The 23,132-nt window shown below is 47.9% G+C and overlaps 1 protein-coding gene across 3 annotated transcripts in view; it reads left to right on the top strand.

The window, feature by feature from the left end:
- The first annotated feature begins 6,619 nt into the window (after positions 1-6,619).
- RUSC1 (RUN and SH3 domain containing 1) overlaps positions 6,620-23,132 on the top strand; it is a 93,243-nt gene continuing 76,730 nt past the window's right edge. For all 3 annotated transcript variants that reach the window (XM_073552311.1, XM_073552310.1, XM_073552309.1), the window contains exon 1: positions 6,620-6,732. The gene's annotated coding sequence lies outside the window, so the exon portion shown is untranslated. The remainder of the gene's footprint in view (positions 6,733-23,132) is intronic.

Raw genomic sequence — 23,132 nt, 5'->3', positions numbered from 1 at the left:
TTCTGGGTAGTGTCAACGTCACTTTGCCTCCAAAACTTTGTCCTGTCGTGTTGCGGTCGTGTTAGCCGACCCTATGGTGCCTGCAGTTTAGGTGCTTCCTATGTGGGCTGCGGGATCTGGCAATAAAGGCTGGTTCCGTAGTGCCAATAGGACAAGCACCCCCTGTAGGACTGTGGGTTTCGGTAACTGCTGCCAGCTCGCGGCCTTGCAACTTTGTTTTTCATGGGTTCCTTCTGCTACCCATCCGGGTTCCAGCACCGTCAGCTGGTTCTCGGCAGTGCCTTTGGCTTAGGTGCCTCCATCTCGGTATCCCAGTTCCAGCAAAGTCTGCTGGTCCTTGGTAGTGCTTTCTAGCACATGTACCTCCTGCTTAGTAACCGGGTTCCAGTACCAACAGCTGGTCCTCGGTAGTGCCATTGGCTCTTGTAGCTTCTGCTACCCATCCGGGTTCCAGCACCATCAGCTGGTTCTCGGCAGTGCCTTTGGCTTAGGTGCCTCCATCTCGGTATCCCAGTTCCAGCAAAGTCTGCTGGTCCTTGGTAGTGCTTTCTAGCACATGTACCTCCTGCTTAGTAACCGGGTTCCAGTACCAACAGCTGGTCCTCGGTAGTGCCATTGGCTCTTGTAGCTTCTGCTACCCATCCGGGTTCCAGCACCATCAGCTGGTCCTCGGTAGTTCTATTGCCTCTTGTTCCTTCTGCTGCCCCTCTGGGTTCCAGCACCGTCAGCTGGTTCTCGGCAGTGCCTTTGGCTTAGGTGCCTCCATCTCGGTATCCGAGTTCCAGCAACGTCTGCTGATTCTTGGTAGTGCTTTCTAGCACAGGTACCTCCTGCTTAGTCACCGGGTTCCAGTACCGTCAGCTGGTCCTCGGTAGTGCCATTGGCTCTTGTAGCTTCTGCTACCCATCCGGGTTCCAGCACCGTCAGCTGGTCCTCGGTAGTTCCATTGCCTCTTGTTCCTTCTGCTGCCCCTCCGGGTTCCAGCACCGTCAGCTGGTTCTCGGCAGTGCCTTTGGCTTAGGTGCCTCCATCTCGGTATCCGAGTTCCAGCAACGTCTGCTGGTCCTTGGTAGTGCTTTCTAGCACAGGTACCTCCTGCTTAGTCACCGGGTTCCAGTACCGTCAGCTGTTCCTCGGTAGTGCCATTGGCTCTTGTAGCTTCTGCTACCCATCCGGGTTCCAGCACCATTACCTGGTCCTCGGTAGTTCCATTGCCTCTTGTTCCTTCTGCTGCCCCTCCGGGTTCCAGCACCGTCAGCTGGTTCTCCCAAGTTATTCCTATTTACCTCTTGTCTGTTCTGACATATAGTCCTATTGATTGAACACACCAGAAGATTCACATACTTTTGACACTCACAGAAATGTGATACTGGATCATTTTTGTCAATAAAAAGGCAATCTCTATATATAAAAATGAATGTGTGTGTGTGTATCACCAACCAATCACAAAGCATCTTTCATTTCACCAGAGCTGGTTAAAAGAAGCTGAGCTGTGATTGGTTGCTATGACCAACAGTTTTCCCACTTGACACTGACAGCAGACACTGACATGGTGGGAGAAATCTAGCATCTTCGGGAACATAATCTCCCAGCCATTGTCTGCCCCCCTGAAAGGAGCACAGAGCACATGACAGAAATGAATCCCCCCTCCTGTGCCCATATACCATCACATATCCACCATCCTATAGGCACATCTTCCCTCTTAAAGGGATCATTGGTATGGAAGTCAGAGCAAATCCATCCAGCGCTTTGGTTTTGACCCCAGGCCTCGCTTAAAGGGATCCCTGGTATGGAAGTTAGGACCGTTCCACTCAGCTCTGTGGTTCTGACCCCAGGGTCTCTTAAAGGGATCATTGGTATGGAATTTAGGGCAAATCCACACTGCGCTTTGGTACTGACCCCAGGCCCTTCTTAAAGGGATCTCTGGTATGGAAGTCAGGGCAAAACCATCCAGCGCTTTAATTCTGACCCCAGGCTCTCTTAAAGGGATCCCCAGTATGGAATTCAGGGCAATTGCCTTCAAATGCTCTGGTACCAATCCCAGGCTCTCTTAAAGGGATCTCCTGCATGGAAGTTACGGCAAATCCCTCGGCGCACTGATTCTGACCCCACGGTTCTATTAAAGGGATCATTGGTATGCAAGTCAGGGCCAATCCACTCAGCGCTCTGGTTCTGATCCCAGGCCTCTCTTAAAGGGATCCCCGGTATGGAAGTTAGGGTAAATCCACTCAGCGCTCTGGTTCTGACCCAAGTCCCCTCTTAAAGGGATCCTTGGTATGGAAGTGAGGGAAAATCCACTCTGCGCTTTAGTACTGACCCCAGGCCTCTCTTAAAGGGATCTTTGGTATGGAAGTTAGGGTAAATTCCTCAGCGCTCTGATTCTCACCCCAGGCTTCTATTAAAGGGATAATTGGTATGGAAGTCAGGGCAAATCCACTCAGCGCTCTGGTTCTGACGCCAGGCCTCTCTTAAAGGGATCCCCACTATGGAAGTTAGGACCGTTCCACTCAGTGCTCTGGTTCTAACTCCAGGCTGAGGGGATGATGTGGGATATTAGTGGTAGTTGTCCGGTGGCTCTGGCTGATGGGATGATGTGGGATATTAGGGGTAGTAGTCCGGTGGCTCTGGATGACGGGATGATGTGGGATATTAGGGGTTGTAGTCCGGTGGCTCTGGCTGATGGGATGAAGTGGGATATTAGGGGTAGTGGTCCGGTGGCTCTGGCTGATGGGATGATGTGGGATATTAGGGGTAGTAGTCTGGTGGCTCTGGCTGATGGGATGATGTGGGATATTAGGGGTAGTAGTCTGGTGGCTCTGGCGGACGGGATAATGTGGGATATTATGAGTAGTAGTCCTGTGGTTCTGACAGGATGATGTGAAATATTAGGGGTAGTAGTCCGGTGGCTCTGACGGGATGATGTGAAATATTAGGGGTAGTAGTCCGGTAGCTCTGGCTGACGGGATGATGTGGGATATTAGGGGTAGTAGTCCGGTAGCTCTGGCTGACGGGATGATATGGGATATTAGTGGTAGTAGTCCGGTGGCTCTGGCTGATAGGATGATATGGGATATTAGTGGTAGTAGTCCGGTGGCTCTGGCTGACGGGATGATGTGGGATATTAGAGATAGTAGTCCAGTGGCTCTGGCTGACGGGATGATGTGGGATATTAGGGGTAGTAGTCCGGTGGCTCTGGCTGACGGGATGATATGGGATATTAGGGGTAGTAGTCCGGTGGCTCTGGCTGATAGGATGATGTGGGATATTAGAGATAGTAGTCCAGTGGCTCTGGCTGACGGGATAATGTGGGATATTAGGGGTAGTAGTCCAGTGGCTCTGGCTGACGGGATAATGTGGGATATTAGGGGTAGTAGTCCAGTGGCTCTGGCTGACGGGATGATGTGGGATATTAGGGGTAGTTGTCCGGTGGCTCTGGCTGATGGGATGATGTGGGATATTAGGGGTAGTAGTCCGGTGGCTCTGGATGACGGGATGATGTGGGATATTAGGGGTTGTAGTCCGGTGGCTCTGGCTGATGGGATGATATGAGACATTAGGGGTAGTAGTCCAGTGGCTCTGGCTGACGGGATGATGTGGGATATTAGGGGTAGTGGTCTGGTGGCTCTGGCTGACGGGATGATGTGGGATATTAGGGGTAGTAGTCCGGTGGCTCTGGATGACGGGATGATATGAGACATTAGGGGTAGTGGTCTGGTGGCTCTGGCTGATGGGATGATGTGGGATATTAGGGGTAGTAGTCTGGTGGCTCTGGCTGATGGGATGATGTGGGATATTAGGGGTAGTAGTCTGGTGGCTCTGGCGGACGGGATAATGTGGGATATTATGAGTAGTAGTCCGGTGGTTCTGACAGGATGATATGGGATATTAGGGGTAGTAGTCCGGTGGCTCTGACGGGATGATGTGAAATATTAGGGGTAGTAGTCCGGTAGCTCTGGCTAACGGGATGATGTGGGATATTAGGGGTAGTAGTCCGGTAGCTCTGGCTGACGGGATGATGTGGGATATTAGTGGTAGTAGTCCGGTGGCTCTGGCTGATAGGATGATGTGGGATATTAGAGATAGTAGTCCGGTGGCTCTGGCTGACGGGATGATATGAGACATTAGGGGTAGTGGTCTGGTGGCTCTGGCTGATGGGATGATGTGGGATATTAGGGGTAGTAGTCTGGTGGCTCTGGCTGATGGGATGATGTGGGATATTAGGGGTAGTAGTCTGGTGGCTCTGGCGGACGGGATAATGTGGGATATTATGAGTAGTAGTCCGGTGGTTCTGACAGGATGATATGGGATATTAGGGGTAGTAGTCCGGTGGCTCTGACGGGATGATGTGAAATATTAGGGGTAGTAGTCCGGTAGCTCTGGCTAACGGGATGATGTGGGATATTAGGGGTAGTAGTCCGGTAGCTCTGGCTGACGGGATGATGTGGGATATTAGTGGTAGTAGTCCGGTGGCTCTGGCTGATAGGATGATGTGGGATATTAGAGATAGTAGTCCGGTGGCTCTGGCTGACGGGATGATATGGGATATTAGGGGTAGTAGTCCGGTGGTTCTGGCTGACGGGATGATGTGGGATATTAGGGGTAGTAGTCCGGTGGCTCTGGCTGACGGGATGATGTGGGATATTAGGGGTAGTAGTCCGGTGGCTCTGGCTGACGGGATGATGTGGGATATTATAGTGAATGTGGCTATGCGGAGTGGGCGGGGCTATACACTCAGCTTTATATCTAATATATAAAGCTCAAAGTGTATGTATGTATGTGTATATGTGTATGTGTGTGTATGTCCGGGATAGGCATCCGCATCGTCGCAGCTACAGCCACAAAATTTGGCACAGTCACACGTCTGGACCCCGAGAGCGTCCTAAGCTATGTTGTGAGGTGAAATTTTAACCCCGCGCATTCCAATTCACCAAACAATTTTGCCCCTGTCTACATAGTGGGGAAAAAGTGTGTGTGTGTCAAGCCCCGCCCCTCATTATGATGTCATAATGCCCCTATCTTCATGATGGGGAAACAGTATGTACGTATCAAGCCCCGCCCCTCATTATGATGTCACAATGGTTGCCATGGCGACGCTGATGTCATCAAGCCCCGCCGCTCATTATGATGTCCTAATGGTTGACTATGGGATGGAGGATGTGTGACGGGTATATAGGCACGGGACTATGGGATGGAGAATATGTATGACAGGTATATGGGCACGGGACTATGGGATGGAGGATGTGTGATGGGTATATGGGCACTGGACTATGGGATGGAGGATATGTATGACGGGTATATGGGCACGGGATTATGGGATGGCGGATATGTATGATGGGTATATGGGCACGGGACTATGGGATGGAGGATATGTATGATGGGTATATGGGCATGGGACTATGAGATGAAGGATGTGTGATGGGTATATGGGCACTTGACTATGGGATGGAGGATATGTATGATGGGTATATGGGCATGGGACTATGAGATGGAGAATATATATGATGGGTATATGGGCATGGGACTATGAGATGGAGAATATGTATGATGGGTATATGGGCATGGGACTATGGAATGGAGAATATGTATCATGGGTATATGGGCACGGGACTATGGGATGGAGGATATGTATGATGTGTATATGGGCATGGGACTATGAGATGGAGGATTTGTATGATGGGTATATGGGCACGGGCCTATGAGATGGAGACTATGTATGATGGGTATATGGGCATGGGACTATGGAATGGAGAATATGTATGATGGGTATATGGGCATGGGACTATGGGATGGAGGATATGTATGATGTGTATATGGGCATGGGACTATGAGATGGCGGATATGTATGATGGGTATATGGGCATGGGACTATGATTTGGAGACTATGTTTGATGGGTATATGGGCATGGGACTATGGAATGGAGAATATGTATGATGGGTATATGGGCACGGGACTATGGGATGGAGGATATGTATGATGTGTATATGGGCACTGGACTATGGGATGGAGGATAATTATAATTTGTTATAACTAACCGTAGTTAGTTACTATGCCCGGGCAGCGCCGGGCTCTTCAGCTAGTATATGGATATAATCATTATAATTTGTTATAACTAACCGTAGTTAGTTACTATGGCCGGGCAGCGCCGGGTCTTTCTTAGATTTCTTTGTTATCTACCTTTAAGACTTGTGTGAGAATTTGATGTAATTTTCGGTCAAGTTTAAAAGAAATATGGAGAATTCCGTTGAATTCCCGAAGTTTAGAATGCTGCTGGATCTATCACGGTTGTTCAGATCAGACGAGTCCTCATTTTTCCTCCATCTAAAATGGAAAAACAAGCTGATCACCGCTGACAATACATCCCCGCCACACACACTGTTGTAGCCAGATATTGGGAATTGTCACTTTTCTATACACACAGCTTTGATAATGGGAACAGTTTCACTTTAACAGCACCCCCTCTGGATGTTCACATAGTCACTAGTTGGGTGGCTCCCTGTACTGCAGGCTCATCCCTCAGAAGATCCCTCTCATGGTCCTCCTAACTCCCTCTGACAATCTGCTCCTTTACTGCATGCCTCCGTGTGTCAGCAGAGCCCCCTCCTCAGTCCTGGTGCCGCCCTGACTGTGGATGCAGAGGAGTGCAACCTCCTCCTCCATAGATGCTGACACCCCTCCCCTGGTGCTGCAATTCCTGGATGCAGGGAAGCCGCAGACATCCGCCAGGACTTCAGGTACCAGGGATGTGGATGGAGGAGATGGACATTGTGGAGGATGTGGATACTGGTGGAGGGGCTGGATATTGTGGAGGAGCAGGATACTGGTGAAGGGTCTGGATATTGTGGAGAATGTGGATACCGGTGGAGGGGCTGGAAATTATGGAGACTGTGGATACTGGTGGAGGGGCCAGATATTGTGGATGATGTGGATACTGGTGGAGGGACTGGATATTGTAGAGGATGTGGATACCGGTGAAGGGGCTGAATATTGTAGAGGATGTGGATACTGGTGGAGGGGCTGGAAATTATGAAGACTATGGATACTGGTGGAGGGGCCGGATATTGTGTATGATGTGGATACTGGTGAAGGGGCTGGAAATTATGGAGACTATGGATACTGGTGGAGGGGCCGGATATTGTGGATGATGTGGATACTGGTGAAGGGGCTGGAAATTATGAAGACTATGGATACTGGTGGAGGGGCCGGATATTGTGGATGATGTGGATACTGGTGAAGGGGCTGGAAATTATGGAGACTATGGATACTGGTGGAGGGGCCGGATATTGTGGATGATATGGATACTGATGGAGGGGCTGGAAATTATGGAGGATGTGGATACTAGTGGAGGGGCCGGATATTGTGGAGGATGTGGATACCGGTGGAGTGGCTGGATATTATGGAGACTGTGGATACTGGTGGAGGGGCTGGAAATTATGGAGACTGTGGATACTGGTGGAGGGGCCCCATAATGTGGATGATGTGGATACTGGTGGAGGGGCTAGAAAATATGGAGGATGTGAATACTGGTGGAGGGGCCGGATATTGTGGAGGATGTGGATACCGGTGGAGGGACTGAATATTGTAGAAGATGTAGATACTGGTGAAGGGGCTGGATATTAAGGAGGATGTTGATAGTGGTGGAGGGGCTGGATATTGAAGAGGATGTGGATATTAATGGAGGGGCTGGATATTATGGAGTATGTGGATACTGGTGGAGGGGCTGGATATTATGGAGTATGTGGATACTGGTGGAGGAGCTGAAAATTTTGGATACTGGTGGAAAGGCTGGATATTGAGAATGCTGGTGGACGGTCTGGATAATATGGAGGATGTGGATACAGGTGCAGGGGCTAGATATTGTAGATGGTTTGGATACTGATGAAGGTGCTGGATATTGTGGAGGATGTGGATACTGGTGGTGGGGCTGGAAATTGTGGATACTGGTGGAGGGTCTGAATATTCTGGATGATGTGGTGTCACGGGGTTACCGCGACAGTGTGGAGCCAGAAGACCGTAGCGTTTGATTGCTGCTACTCCGATGCTGAGAAGAAGCACTTCTTCATTTTAAATGTATTTATTTCTTCTGGCAGAACAGGGGTTAATCGGCCATGTTGTAAATCCCTGTGTTCACAGCTGTGCATGGTTAGCTACTCCTTTCCCCTTTATAATCTGGGCTCTGTTAAAAATCCTTGTCAGAGCTAGCATTTGCTGCATGGCTAACGGAGGAAGAGGAGTACATATGAGGAGAGTTGGATGAGTTATTAGTGATTGATGTTTGGTTTGTATGTTTGATAATTCCTTATCCTTCTCTCTTTTGGTTTATTCCCCTACCTTCACACCCAAGTGCATTTCTTTGTTATTTGTGAGTGAATATTTGTATGCCTGGAGTTTTCTGTTAAGCCTTGCCTGTGTTGCATTGTTTATCGGGTTGGTGTTCTACGGTGCACAGTAGTGCCCCCTCTTCCCTGGTTGGGGGAAGAGAACAGATGGAGGGCTAACTCAGTCATAAGGCAAGGGCAGATGCCCTGGCATCTTCACCATCTGAAGTATCCTGGGAAGCAGGGCGAGCTAGTGCACCCCCTAATGTTAGGGACAGGGAAGGAGCTCCCGGTCCTGGGTCACCCGACAGCTGTGCCATGACATTTGGCTACTGGTGGAAAGGTTGGATATTGTGAAGGATGTGGATACTGGTGGAGGGGCTGGATATTGTGAAGGATGTGGATACAGGGGGAGGGGCTGGATATTGTGGAGGATGTGGATACTGATGGAGGGGCTGGATATTATGGAGGATGGGATACTGGTGGAGGGGCTGGATGTTGTTGTGGATGATGTGGATACTGGTGGAGGGGCTGGATGTTAAGTAACATAGTAACATAGTTAGTAAGGCCAAAAAAAGACATTAGTCCATCCAGTTCAGCCTATAAAATTCTGTCAGAATAAATCCCCAGATCTACTGTATGTCCTTCTAAAGAACCTAACAATAACTGTAAGATACAATATTGTTACGCTCCAGGAAGACATCCAGGCCTCTCCAGAACCCTTCGACTGAGTTCGCCATCACCACCTCCTTAGGCAGGGAATTCCAGATTCTTACTGCCCTAACAGTAAAGAATCCTCTTCTATGTTGGTGGAAAAACCAACATAGGATGTGAATACTGGTGAAGCGGCTGGATATTGTGGATTCTGGTGGAGGAACTGGATATTATGGAGTATGTGGATACTGGTGGAGTGACTGGATATTGTGGATGATGTGGATACTGGTGGAATAGCTGAATACTGTGGATGATGTGGATACTGGTGGACGGGCTGGATATTGTGGAGGAGCAGGATACTGGTGGAGGCTGATATTCTGGACAATATTAATACTGGTGGAGGAACAGGATACTGTTGGAGGGGCTGGATCCTGGTAAACTGGAAATTGGTGGAGGGGCTGGATATTATGGAGGAGCAGGATACTGGTAGAGGGGATGGATATTATGGAGAAGCAGAATACTGTTGGAGAGGCTGGATATTGTCGATAATATGGATAGTGGTGGAGGGACTGGATTGCGTTATGCTATACCCGTTAGCGCAGATGAATCACAGATGATTAATCTGCGCTTACGGTGACGGAGCCTCAGACGCTGCATGACCTTTACGGCATGCGTCGCGATGCGCCCAACAATGGGGCTCAATGGCAGCGTTAACGTACTGCGTTACGTATATGTAGTCACATGGTGTTCCTGTTAAGCTCCATAATAATGTTGAATATTATGTTATTAAACTGGACGTCTTCTCGTGCTCTGTAAACAACTGATGTGGGAGAGAGGTACCGTCCTTTTTATCTGTAGGTTTCCTGTCCTTGACGGGTGGATCCCCTTTCTCTGTGGTGCTGTCATGGGCTCTGAGAAGTCCCGTTACCAGTAATTAACTACATCTTTCTATAAAATAGTTTTTAATGTGTAAAAGCGTCAAAACATAAAAAAACTATAAAAATTAGGTATCACTGTAATCGCACTGACCCGATGAATAAAGCTGCCTTATCAATTTTACCACACACAGAACAGCATTAAAAAACCCTCAAAAAGCAATTCCTGAATTGTTTTTTTTTCATTCTATCTCCCAAAAATCGGAATAGAAAGCGATCAAAAAGGGTCATGTGTCAGAAAATGTCAAGTAAGGCTAGTTTCACATTAGCGTTTACGGCCGCAGCGTCGGGCTGCGCACGGCCGCCGCTAAGCCCCGCCCCCTGCCGCACCTCCGCCGGTAGCTCCGCCTACGGGCGCATGACGCTGCATGTGTCCTTCGTCCCCTATCTTTAGCACTGGGGACGCAGGCCGTGCGCAGGCGCATGCGTCCTTTTGACGCTGCGCCGAGCGCACCAAATTGCAACCTGTTGCGTTTGGCGCTGGTCGGCGCAGCGTAAAAAGGACGCATGCGCCACCAAACGCATACCTGCGCACAGCCTGCATCCCCAGTGCTAAAGATAGGGGACACAGGACGCATGCAGCGTCATGCGCCCGTAGGCGGAGCTACCGGCGGAGGCGCGGCAGGGGGCGGGGCTTAGCGGCGGCCGTGCGCAGCCCGACACTGCGGCCATAAACGCTAATGTGAAACTAGCCTTATCCCGCAAAATACACGCCATAACATGACTGTGGGCTAAAATAAGGAAAAAATTATAGCTCTCAAAATATAGTGATACAAAAACTAGTTTTTGCAATAATTTAGCGTCTTTTAGTGTGTGACAGCAGCCAAACATAAAAAAATCGCTATAAATCTGGTATTACCCTAACTGCATCGACCTGAAGAATAAAGTCGCCTAATCACTTATACCGCACGGGGAATGGGGTAAAAAATAAATAAAAACAATTCTTCACATGCTGTTGATGTGTTCATTCAAAGATCGCAGTACGTTCGGCTCACATTTGTCCTGCGTTCTGCGCTAACATTGGGGTTTTCCGTGGAAATCTCTGAAATATGTGATTCAGACATAACCCCGGGCAGAAAATTCCTTGTAATGAGGCAGATGGAGGCACTGTGGACAGTCTCACCTGTGATTTGGCGGTGTCTGTCTTTTAGGCGTGCCTTAAAGTGCCGATGGTCAGAGTTTTGGGCATCTCTGTAAAGGACATCGCTTAAGAGAGGTCAGACGGAGTCCAGAGTAACTCTGCTGCCTCATTGTAGTGAATGGATCCTGCGGGGTTTTCATCTGAATCATGTCACTCAGAGATTTAAATGGAAACCGAAATATAAGTGCTCAGTGTAGAGAGAAGGATAAATGTGATCCCAAACATTATGTAAAATGTTCCAAACAAAAGCTTCAACTCAATCCCCCAACAAAACAAGTCTCCATTCGGGTCTGTCACCTGTCAATGGAAATATAGGGGACATCCACATTACTGGTAGCACAAAGGATCTGGGAAAGCAAAATAGCTCCTCACCACCAAAAGAAATACAGCAAATTCTGCACACTCCCAAATCCAAATGTCCTTCTCCCTTCTGGTCCCCAGTGTGTCTAGACCACATTTAGCGTCCACATTTGGCATTTCTGTACTGATGAGAGCCCGCCTAATTTACGGGTGCATGTCTCCAGAAGAATTAGCCTGGCATAATGCACTGGTCATTACAACGACAGTTTGTAATTTTCACTCAGCAACATCCACTGCAGTTTGTTTCTAGAAAACACCAATTGAGCCAAAATCATCAATACACCTGTAGATAAATTCCCAAAGGAGTATATTTTCTAAAATGGGGACAATTCAGGGGGGATTCTGCTTTTCTTTCACTTGGGGCTCTGTATATGGAATCTGCCAAGTATTCTTGGAAAATCTGTGCTACAGGAGGCAAATAGCGCTCCCTCCCGAGTATGTATGGCTAAGCAGTACTGTACAGCCTCATATGGGGTATTTTTACATTCAGAAGAAATTATGCAGCACATTTGGTGCTATTTTACCCATTTCTCAGTATGAAATGTAAAATTTGAGGGTAACACAAAATCTTTGTGGTAAAAAAAGCATTATTTTTTCTTCACTGCCCAATGGTATAAAATTATAATCACTGCACCCCTAGCTGAATTTACTGAAAGGTGTAGACTGTAAAATGAGGTCACTTATGGGGGGGTTCTGCTGGTCTGGCACTTCAGGGGCTCTACCAATGTGACATGGCACCCTCAAACCAGTCCAGCTAAATCTGAACTTCAGTATGGTGCTTCTTCCCTTCTGAGCTTTGCACTGTGCCTCAAAAGTAGTTTTCGACCACATATGGGGTATCGTTGTACACAGAAGAAATTGCACAACAAATTTTATGGTCTATTTTCTCCTGTTACCCTTGTGAAAATGAAATATTTGGGGCTGAAAAACATTTTTGTGGGAAAAAATGTGATTTTTTTTTTTTTTTTATTATTTAACGGCTCAACGTTATAAACGTCTATGAAGCACCTGAGGGTTTAAACTGCTCAGCAGACATCTAGATACGTTCCCTGAGGGGTCTGGTTTCCAAAATGGTGTCCCTTGTAGGGGATTTCCACTGTTTAGGCACATCAGGAGCTCATCAAACATGACACGGCGTCAGCTAAGTATTCCAGCAAATTTTACATTCAAAAAGTCAAATGGCGCTCATTACTTTCAGAGCCCTGATAAGTACCCAAACAGTGGTTTTCCCCTCAGGAGAAAATGCACAACAAATTTTGGGGTCCATTTTCTTCTGGTACTCTTGTGAAAATATAAGCTGACCTTTGGACCGTTTTCTGACTACCCGTTTATTATTGCCCCTTTGCTTATCCGCCGTTTCTCTGGTATTCTGACCCTGGTATGTGACCTGACTTACAGCTTCGTATTTTCCATTGGTTTACTATGTGTTCTTTGGTATTGACCCCGGAACGTCTGACTTCACTGACTCACGGCCTGTCTGTGGGTTGTGACTAGCATCACATATGAATACCAGAGACAAAGTGTCTAACTGCAACTGTACAGTTTTTCTTTGAAGAAAATAAGAGTTACCTCTGAAGGTTCTACATTTTTCACTTCTCTACCTCTTGAATACACGGATCTCAGACTTTGTCTTTTTCCCAGCAACTGTCCCTATTGTAATTATCTGGTCATAGCAGGAGGTCACTACTTCAACGGAGATTGAATTATCTCTCTCTCATTTCCTTTGTTTTAATTAGTCCCTCTGTTCCTAGGTCTAATTAATTTAATATGTTCAAAGTGACGGCCTACTGCAATGGAAATTGAAGTATCAGCTCTTTTCCCTTCTCTAGAGATGTCTTTATGGATTTTAATTTTTCTCTATGATGGGGGCTATAATGGGACACCCAGTATGATGTATTTTGGGGATCCTGGAGAAGAGTTACATAGACTTAAAAAAAAAGACTTATTTCCATCGTGCCGGAGCCTAAATCACTTGTGGATGGATTACAGCCATGGATTGGTTACTGCCACTCCTGCTGCCTCTCTGTACCAGCTCATCTGTCATTCCCACCTACTTGGATAGGGCCTTTGTCTTAGTAAGAGCTGTAAAAAGTCTAAAAACAAAAACCATTCCTTCTTTAGCACATTCAGTCCAACAGTACCCCACCCGGGAAGGCGTATGTCCTAGCTATGGAGGTGGCTAATATAAGATACGCCTCACACACTTTCGGTTTCCTTGCTATGGAAGTGGCTAAGATAAGATACACCTCGCACACTTTTGTAATACGTAGTCAGACGATTCGGCTTCAGGGCATGCAGCACAGGTTCAGGATACGTAGCCAACGTCAGGAACGTATGGAAAGACTGAACGAGAACACAATGGGAGGCACTGGCGGACAGAGACCAAAAAGGGCCCCAGCGCAAGAATAGCATATGGGTCCTTCCCCATCCAGTAGCTCATCATAATGCAAAATATCACCTACTTTGGAGGTGGTAATGGGCCCCCTTACCTCTTGGGCCCCTGTGCGGCTGCACAGGTTACACCAATGATATGTCCGCCCCTGATGGGAGGTATAAACAACATAACATCTTAACAAGAACTAGATGCAAACAGCAAATTAGAATGTAAGCTCAGGCAAAGGTGTGGAGGACGGTGCCGCTTAACATAGCACTGGGTGGTTGTTGATTGCCTTGGGAATCCAAACACTTCAGGACACAGCATGGCTAAATTCCTGCAACATTTGTCCAAGCTCCCTGTGACACAGCATTTATTCTTATTTATGGTAGATGTATTGTTCAGTAGGTCAAGGACTGTAGGAGGAGGAGTCACCGCTGTGTGTCTGGGCCAGAACCAAGGGGGCTGTCACCAAGGTTCCTAGGGGGATTGTTTCTGGGGGACATAATTAGGGGATGGAACACAGAGACTTCTAGAAAGGTTGGGGGAGGAGCTAATATAAAAGGGGCTGAGGACGCCAGCAGAGGGCAGTCGACGGAGTAGGAGAGAAGGAGCAAGGAAGCTAGAGGGCGTGAGAGAGCCAGAGCAAGGAGAGCAGAGCAGCTATGGGAGAGACTGAAGGGGGACTCACCACCCACAGAAGGGAGACGGCACCGAGCCGTCCAACGGACAGACACCAACCGCCTGACCGTGCTCCCAGTGGCCGCCGCCGCCCGACTCCACCCCGTCCACTGCCGCCTGCGGCCGCTGCCCGTGGCCGCCGCCCGACTCCACCTCGCGGGTGCGGCCCGTCCGCTGCCACCTGCAGCCGCCGCCACCCGACACCACCCTGCGGGTGCGGCCTGTCCGCTGCCGCCTGCAGCCCCCGCAGTTCGGCTCCGACCCGCAGCTGTGTCCTTGGTCACTGTCCCCCGCAGCCTATGCTGCTGCCCGTCCGCAGCTGGTGGCTGCGGATTACACGTTCCAGTCCCCAGGCAACGCCTTCCCACCTCCACTGGGAGGTGAACGCAAAGGGAGTCTTCAGGGGCCTGCTGTGCCCCCAATTCGCCTGGGCGTAGGAACGCCCAAAGCATCCGTTAGATCCTCGTCGGCTGGGCCCAGCGGCTGAAATGCCGAAGCAGCACCGACCACCACTCTGCCGGACGTCAGAGAGGATAAGTGACACATTGTAGTTAAGACTCAGGACCCGTAGTCGGTCATTCCGCGGCCCTATAGTGACCAGTCTTTGCCGGGTTAGTCGTGTTCGTGTTACCACTGTATTTTTGTTTTGATCCCTGTGAGGATAACTATTGTTAGCTTGTTTGGTTGCTCGAGATAGCCCCTATAGGTATATATATATATATATATATATATATATATATATATAAAAGTCACATCTTAAGTTCATCCCGTCTTGTCAATGCATCCCGCGTACCTGCGATTACTACAGGACCATTGTTCATATGAGCCTGTACGTTAACTCTTGAATCTGTGGAACTGATTTTGTATTGCATCTTCCCCCTGCGGTTTAGTAGTCTACACACACTGAAGAACAAATAGGTAGGTTAAATGAATTGGACAATGAGGGATTACATCCCTCCAATACAGTGGGACAATGCCCTGAATGTGGAATATAAAAAGGGGGCTTCATCTATCTACACATGTGGTCAAAATTGTTGGTACCCCTCGTTTAATGACAGAAAAACCCATAATGGTCACAGAAATTACTTGAATCTGACAAAAGTAATAATAAATAAAAAAATCTATGAAAATTAACAAATGAAAATCAGACATTGCTTTTCAACCATGCTTCCAGAATTAAAAAAAAAAAATAAAACTCATGAAATAGGCCTAGACAGAAATAATGGTACCCTTACCTTAATATTTTGTTGTACAACCTTTTGAGACAATCACTGCAATCAAACAATCCCTGTAACTGTCAATGAGACTTCTGCACCTCTCGACAGGTATTTTGGCCCAGTCCTCAAGAGCAAACTGCTCCACTTGTCTCGTGTTTGAAGGCTGCCTTTTCCAGATGGCGTGTTTCAGCTCTTTCCAAAGATGCTCAATAGGATTTAGGTCAGGGCTCACTTCAGAATAGTCCAATGTTTTCCTCTTAGCCATTCTTGGGTGTTTTTAGCTGTGTGTTTTGGGTCATTATCCTGTTGCAAGACCCATGACCTGTGACTGAGATCAAGCTTTCTGACACTGGGCAGTACATTTCTCTCTAGAATCCCTTGATAGTCTTAAGATTTCATTATACCCTGCACATATTCTAGACACTCTGGGCTAGATGCAGCAAAGCAGCCCCAGAACATAACAGAGCCTCCTCCATGTTTCACAGTAGGGACAGTGTTCATTTCTTGATATGCTTAATTTTTCCGTCTGTGAACATAGGGCTGATATGCCTTGCCAAAAAGTTCCATTTTTGTCTCATCCGAAGCTTTGTGGCTTGTCAACATGTAGTTTGGCAAATTCCTGTCTGGCTTTTTTTATGATTTTTTTCAACATTGGTGTCCTTCTTGGTCGTCTCCCATGAAGTCCATTTTGGCTCATACAACGACGGATGGTGCGATCTGACACTGATGTTCCTTGAGCTTGAAGTTCACCTTTAATCTGTTTAGAAGTTTTTCTGGGCTCTTTCGTTACCATTCGTATTATCCGTCTCTTTGATTTGTCATCAATTTTCCTCTTGCGGCCACGTCCAGGGAGGTTGGCTACAGTCCCATGGCGCTTAAATTTCTGAATATGTGCAACTGTAGTCACAGGAACATTAAGCTGCTTGAAGATGGTCTTATAACTTTCACCTTTAACATGTTTGTTTATAATTTTCCTTCTAATCTCCTGAGAAAACTCTTTCCTTCGCTTCCTCTGGTCCATGTTGAGTGTGATACACACCATGTCACCAAACAGCACAGTGAGTATCTTTAGTCCTATACACAGGCCCACTCACTGATTCCAAGATTGTAGACACCTGTGATGCTAATTCGTGGACACACCTTGTTTTAACAAGTCCATTTTGTCACATTCTTTTCAGGGGTACCATCATTTCTGTCCATGCCTATTTCATAAGTTTAATTTTTCAAATTCTGTGGAAGCATGGTTGAAAAGCAATGTCTGACTTTCATTTGTTCATTTTCATAGATTTTTAATTTATTATTACTTTTGTCAGATTCAAGTTATTTCTGTGACCATTGTGGGTTTTTCTGTCATTAAACGAGGGTTACTAACTGCTCCAGAAACCCCCATCACCCCGAATAGGAGATGCATGTATGATAGGTGCAATGTGAGATGCATACCCCTAATGCAGCAACCGACCGGCTGCGACCCCTGGGCAGAGGTAAACGAGATATCCCACTTCTGACCTCCCCCCACCTTTTTAAATCCCATGGTAAATGATCGGGGGCCGCCGGCCACCTGCGGCTATTGTAATGTGCGTCTGGCATCTTAGTTGGAGCCTGTCTACTGGCCCGCCACATATTGACTGTCCTGTCCTCTGTATGTATATATATTCTGAGACCGGTGAGTAAAATGTTGTCACACTGGAAATACGTGGAGAAGCAGTGATCTTTTATATGTTCCCATGTTACAAAGCCTTTCAAGCCAGCGTCCTTCATCCAGAAGTGAGCAAAAGCAGAGTGGACCTCCTGAAACATGGGGTGGTAATGTAAGAGGTATTACAGCACAGAAGTCCCCGTTACACTGGTGGCAGTGGCGGGATATGATACCCCGTCTATAAGAGTAAAGGACTGAATGGAAAACAACTACCAGAAGTTAAAGAGAAATACATTAAAACACCTGGTGGAAGCTCGAGGTGTAATAATAATAATAATAATAATAATAATAATCTTTATTTATATAGTGCCAACATATTCCGCAGCGCTTTACAGTTTAACAGTTTCAAAACACAAGTCATAAGTAACAACGCTAACAATACAATAATTAAAGCAAAATAAGACGAAATAAGACGACCCTGCTCGTGAGAGCTTACAATCTACAATGAGGTGAGGGAGATACAGAGTACAGGTGTGTATTTACAATGGTGTATTTACAATGAAGGTCCAGCCATCTTGCGGGAGTGAAGGATGGATGGAGATAGTGAATGGGCTACACACGCACACTTACACAGAGAATGACTTTGATTAGTGAATGTGATAGGCCGCTCTGAACAGGTGTGTTTTGAGGGAGCGCCTAAAACTATGCAAATTGTGGATAGTCCTGATTTCTTGGGGTAGAGCATTCCAGAGGATAGGAGCAGCACGGGAGAAGTCTTGGAGTCGGGAGTGGGAGGTACGGATTAGTGCAGAGGTTAGTCGAAAGTCGTTTGCAGAGCGCAGCGATCAGCTAGGCCGATAGACAGAAATGAGAGAAGAGATGTAAGGGGGTGCCGCACTATGGAGAGCTTTGTGGGTGAGAACAAGTACTTTGAATTGGATCCTATAATGAATGGGCAGCCAATGTAAGGACTGGCGAAGAGCGGACGCGTCCGAGTACCGATTACCCAGATGGACGATCCTGGCCGCTGCATTAAGTATGGACTGGAGAGGGGATAGTCGAGTGACGGGGAGGCCAATTAATAGAGCGTTGCAGTAATCCAGGCGAGAGTGGATCAATGCAACAGTGAGGGTTTTTGTTGTTTCCATAGTGAGAAAAGGGCGGATTCTAGAGATGTTCTTTAGGTGTAAGCGGCAAGAGCGGGCAAGGGATTGTATATGGGATGTGAAGGAGAGATTGGTGTCAAACATAACACCCAGACAGCGCACCTGCTGCCGGGGTGTTATTGTGGTACCACCCACGGAGAGGGAAATGTCAGATTTAGGGAGGTTAGTAGACGGCAGGAGCAGAAGAAGTTCAGTTTTGGAGAGGTTGAGTTTCAGATAGAGAGCGGACATAATATTGGAGACTGCGGACAGACAGTCACTGGCGGTCTGTAGTACAGCGGGGGTAAGGTCGGGGGAAGACGTGTATAGTTGTGTGTCATCAGCATAAAGATGGTACTGAAAGCCAAATCTGCTGATGGTCTGTCCAATTGGGGCCGTGTAGAGAGAGAAAAGAAGGGGGCCAAGGACTGAGCCCTGAGGTACCCCGACGGCAAGAGGAAGAGGAGATGACGTGGAGCCAGAGAACAAAACACTGAAGGAGCGGTCAGAGAGATAGGAAGAGAACCATGAGAGTGCAGTGTCCTTAATGCCTAGTGACTGGAGCCTAGAGAGTAGGAGATGGTGGTCAACAGTATCGAAAGCTGCAGATAGGTCAAGAAGAATGAGCAGAGAGTGGTCACCGTTACGTTTTGCTGTCAGAAGGTCATTGGTCACTTTGATGAGTGCAGTTTCAGTCGAATGTAGGGGGCGGAAGCCGGACTGTGAAGGGTCTAGAAGGGAGTGAATGGAGAGGTAATGGGTAAGGTGTAATCGCTAGCAACAAAATAAAAGCGGATTTGATAGCAGCCATCATGGAACCAGGGCCGCAGCTATAATGAGGCGAGTTGAGCCAGCTGCTGAAGCGGCAGGCAGCCAGGGGCGGCATTATGCGCTCCTCTACCCGCAGCACCTACAATTTAGGCTCTGCACGTTGGTGCTGCGGTCGTGCAAGAGGCTGTAATTGATGAGGTCACAGAAGGGAAGGAGTCAGGGCCCCCAGATCATGTGACCCCTGACTCCTCCCCTCCAGTGACCTCATCACAGGTCCTGTGCGCATCAGCCCTTGTTTTATGCAGGACTCTGCTGTCTGTGCTGGCTGTCATCGTCCTGGATGAGTTTATTTGTGGGGTCAGGGGGGTTTACAGGGTGGATGTAGCAGAGCCGCGTGTGTGTGAAATGTACGGGGCGGAGGCGTGTGTGTGTACGAGGTGTACGGAGCAGAGCCGCGAGTGTGTGAGGTGTGTGGAGCTCTGTGTGTTCGAGGTGTACGGAGCGGAGACGCGAGTGTATGAGGTGCACGGAGCGGAGCTGTGTGTGTACGCGGTGTACGGAGCGGAGCCGCGTGTGTACGAGGTGTACAGAGTGGAGCCGCGTGTGTACGAGGTGTAAGGAGCGGAGCCAGGTGTGTGTACGAGGTGTCCGGAGCGGAGCCATGTGTGTGTACAAGGTGTACGGAGCGGAACCGTCAGTGTGTGAGGTGTGCGGAGCTGCGTGTGTGCGAGGTGTACAGAGCGGAGCCGTGTGTGTATATGAGGTGTACAGAGCAGAGCCGCGCGTGTGAGAGGTGCACGGAGCAGAGCTGCACGTGTACGAGGTGTAAGGAGCAGAGCCGCATGTGTACGAGGTGTACAGAGCGGAGCCATGTGTGTGTACGGAGCAGAGCCGCGAGTGTGTGAGGTATACGGAGTGGAGCTGCGTGTGTGCGAGGTGTACGGAGCGGAGCCGTGTGTGTATGAGGTGTACGGAGCAGAGCCGCGAGTGTGTGAGGTGTATGGAGCGGAGCTGTGTGTGCGAGGTGTACGGAGCGGAGCCACATGTGTACGAGGTGTAAGGAGCAGAGCCGCAAGTGTACGAGGTGTACGGAGCAGAGCCGCATGTGTACGAGGTGTACGGAGCAGAGCCGTGTGTGTGTATGATGTGTACGGAGTGGAGCAGTGTGTGTGTATGAGGTGTACGGAGCAGAGCCGTGTGTGTGTACGGAACGGAGCCGTGTGTGTGTACAAGGTGTACGGAGCAAGCCGTGTGTACGAGGTGTACGGAGCGGAGCCGTGTGTGTGGGAGGTGCACGGAGCAGAGCTGCCCGTGTACGAGGTGTACGGAGTGGAGCTGTGTGTGTGTACGGAGCGGAGCCGTGTGTGTACGAGGTGTACGGAGCAGAGATGTGTACGAAGTGGAGCTGTGTGTGTACACGGAGCAGAGCCGTGTGTGTACAAGGTGTATGGAGCAAAGACGCATGTGTACAAGGTTTACGGAGTGGAGCCATTTGCGTACAAGGTTTACAGAGCGTGGCCACATGTGTACAAGGTGTACGGAGCAGAGCCGCATGTGTACGAGGTTTACGGAGTGGAGCCATGTGTGTACTGAGTGGAGCCGTGTGTGTGCGAGGTGTACAGAACGGAGCCGTGTGTGTACGAGGCATAAAAAGCGGAACCGTGTGTGTATGATGTATGCGGAGCCATACATGTACAAGGTGTATGGTGGGGGGCATTCATACCTCCCAGCGGGACAGTCCCGATTTTGAGAGAGATTCTGCCCCACTGCCCCGGCTGGGAGCTTACTTTTCCCGCGGACACAGGAGTACATGGCGGAGCCCCGAGGAGCACTTTAAAATTCGCACGTGACGTTCCGCCGGAAGTGACGTGCTAGAAGCTGACCGGAAATGATGTAATTTCGGGAGGAAATTGTGACGGAACCATGGAGGCACTTCAGGGAATGCTTCAGATCCATCACAGTGTCCTCCTCCAACAGCGTGGACAGCAGGATTGCCTTGGACTCGGGGATGCCGGCCATGTGAGCGGATCATGATATGTCCTGCATCGGGAGGCTCAGGTGGGCACTACAGTGGGAGCCGGGCTGCTATAGTATCTTTATAGAATCTTTCTTTCTCTCTCTGTTTCTTTATCTCTCTAATCTTTCTTTTTTCTTTCTCTCTCTCTGTTCTTTCTTTCTCTCTCTGTTTCTTTCCTTCTTTCTTTTCTTTCTTTCCCCTCTTTCTTTCTCTCTCTTGTTTCTTTCCCCTCTTTCTTTCTCTGTTCTTTCTTTCTTTCTCTCTCTGTTTTCATGTTCTCTCTGTTCTTTCTTTCTTTTCCTCAGTACCAGTCAGTGTGCCCACAGTACCAGTAGAATAAGAGGGGTAGGAAACTAGGTGGCACTGGTCACATTGAGCCTCTCATACTTTTTACTGGTGTATAATCATATCCCCTGAGCACCCCCATAAAGAGGGCCAGCCCCAGACAACAGGGTACAAACAAATAATAATAATAATAATAATAATAATAATAATAATAATAATAAATTTTATTTCTATAGCGCCGACATATTCTGCGGCACTTTACATTTCAGAGGGGATTTGTACAGACAGTAGACATTACAGCATAACATTAATCACATAGATTATAACAAATACCAAGAGGAATGAGGGCCCTGCACGCAAGCTTACAGTCTATGAGGAAAGAGGTAGACACGAAAGGTGGGTGGTAACAGTTGCCCCGATTGTATGGACCAGCCATAATGTTAAGTGTGTAACAGTACAGACACAGAGGGCTAATGGATGCATAAAGCATGTGGGAACATGATGCGGGGAACCTGGTTATGGTAAAACTTTTGACTGTGCCACACAGGGATAGATTAGGTTAATGTGTGGAGGCGACAGGCCAGTCTGAATAAATGCATTTTCAGGGCACGCTTAAAATTGTGGGGATTGGGAACTAATCGTGTTGACCTGGGAAGTGCATTCCAAAGAATTGGCGCAGCACGTGTATAGTCTTGGAGACGGGAGTGGGAGGTTCTGATTATTGAGGATGCTAATCTCAGGTCATCAGCAGAACGGAGGGCGCGGGTAGGGTGGTATACTGAAACAAGGGAGGAGATGTAGGGTGGTGCTGTGCCATGGAGGGCTTTGTGGGTGAGGGTAATAAGTTTATACTGAATTCTGGAGTGGATGGGTAGCCAGAGTAATGACTGGCACTAAATCACTATTACTATCAGTCAAAGTGGACAATTATATAGGTAAAGATAATGATGTCCCTGTGCCAAGCAGTGCGGAGGATGAGAATACACTGAGGAGACCAGAACAGCGGGGTTTGGGTAGAAGAATTATATGGGGCCCATTATACTGTATGAAGTAATATATGGTTCCCATTATGCTGTATGAAGTAATATATGGTGCCCATTACACTGTATGAAGTAATATATGGTGCCCATTATACTGTATGCAGTAAAATATGGGGCTCATAATACTGTATGAAGTAATATGTGGGGCTTATTATACTGTATGAAGTAATATATGGGGCCCATTATGCTGTATGAAATAATATTTGGGGCCCATTATACTGTATGAAGTAATATATGATGCCCATTATACCGTATGCAGTAAAATATGGGGCTCATAATACTGTATGAAGTAATATGTGGGGCTTATTATACTGTATGAAGTAATATATGGGGCCCATTATACTGTATGAAGTAATATATGGTGCCCATTACACTGTATGCAGTAATATATGGTGCCCATTATGCTGTATGAAGTAATATATGGGGCCCATTATACTGTATGAAGTAATATATGGTGCCCATTATACTGTATGAAGTGATATATGGGGCCCATTATACTGTACGAAGTAATATATGGTGCCCATTATACTGTATGAAGTAATATATGGTGCCCATTATAC

This window comes from Dendrobates tinctorius, unplaced genomic scaffold (genome assembly GCF_039654945.1).
Source record: "Dendrobates tinctorius isolate UK_male_01 unplaced genomic scaffold, ASM3965494v1 ptg000189l, whole genome shotgun sequence".
Lineage (NCBI taxonomy): Eukaryota > Metazoa > Chordata > Amphibia > Anura > Dendrobatidae > Dendrobates > Dendrobates tinctorius.
This window is presented reverse-complemented; position numbering and strand designations above follow the sequence as displayed.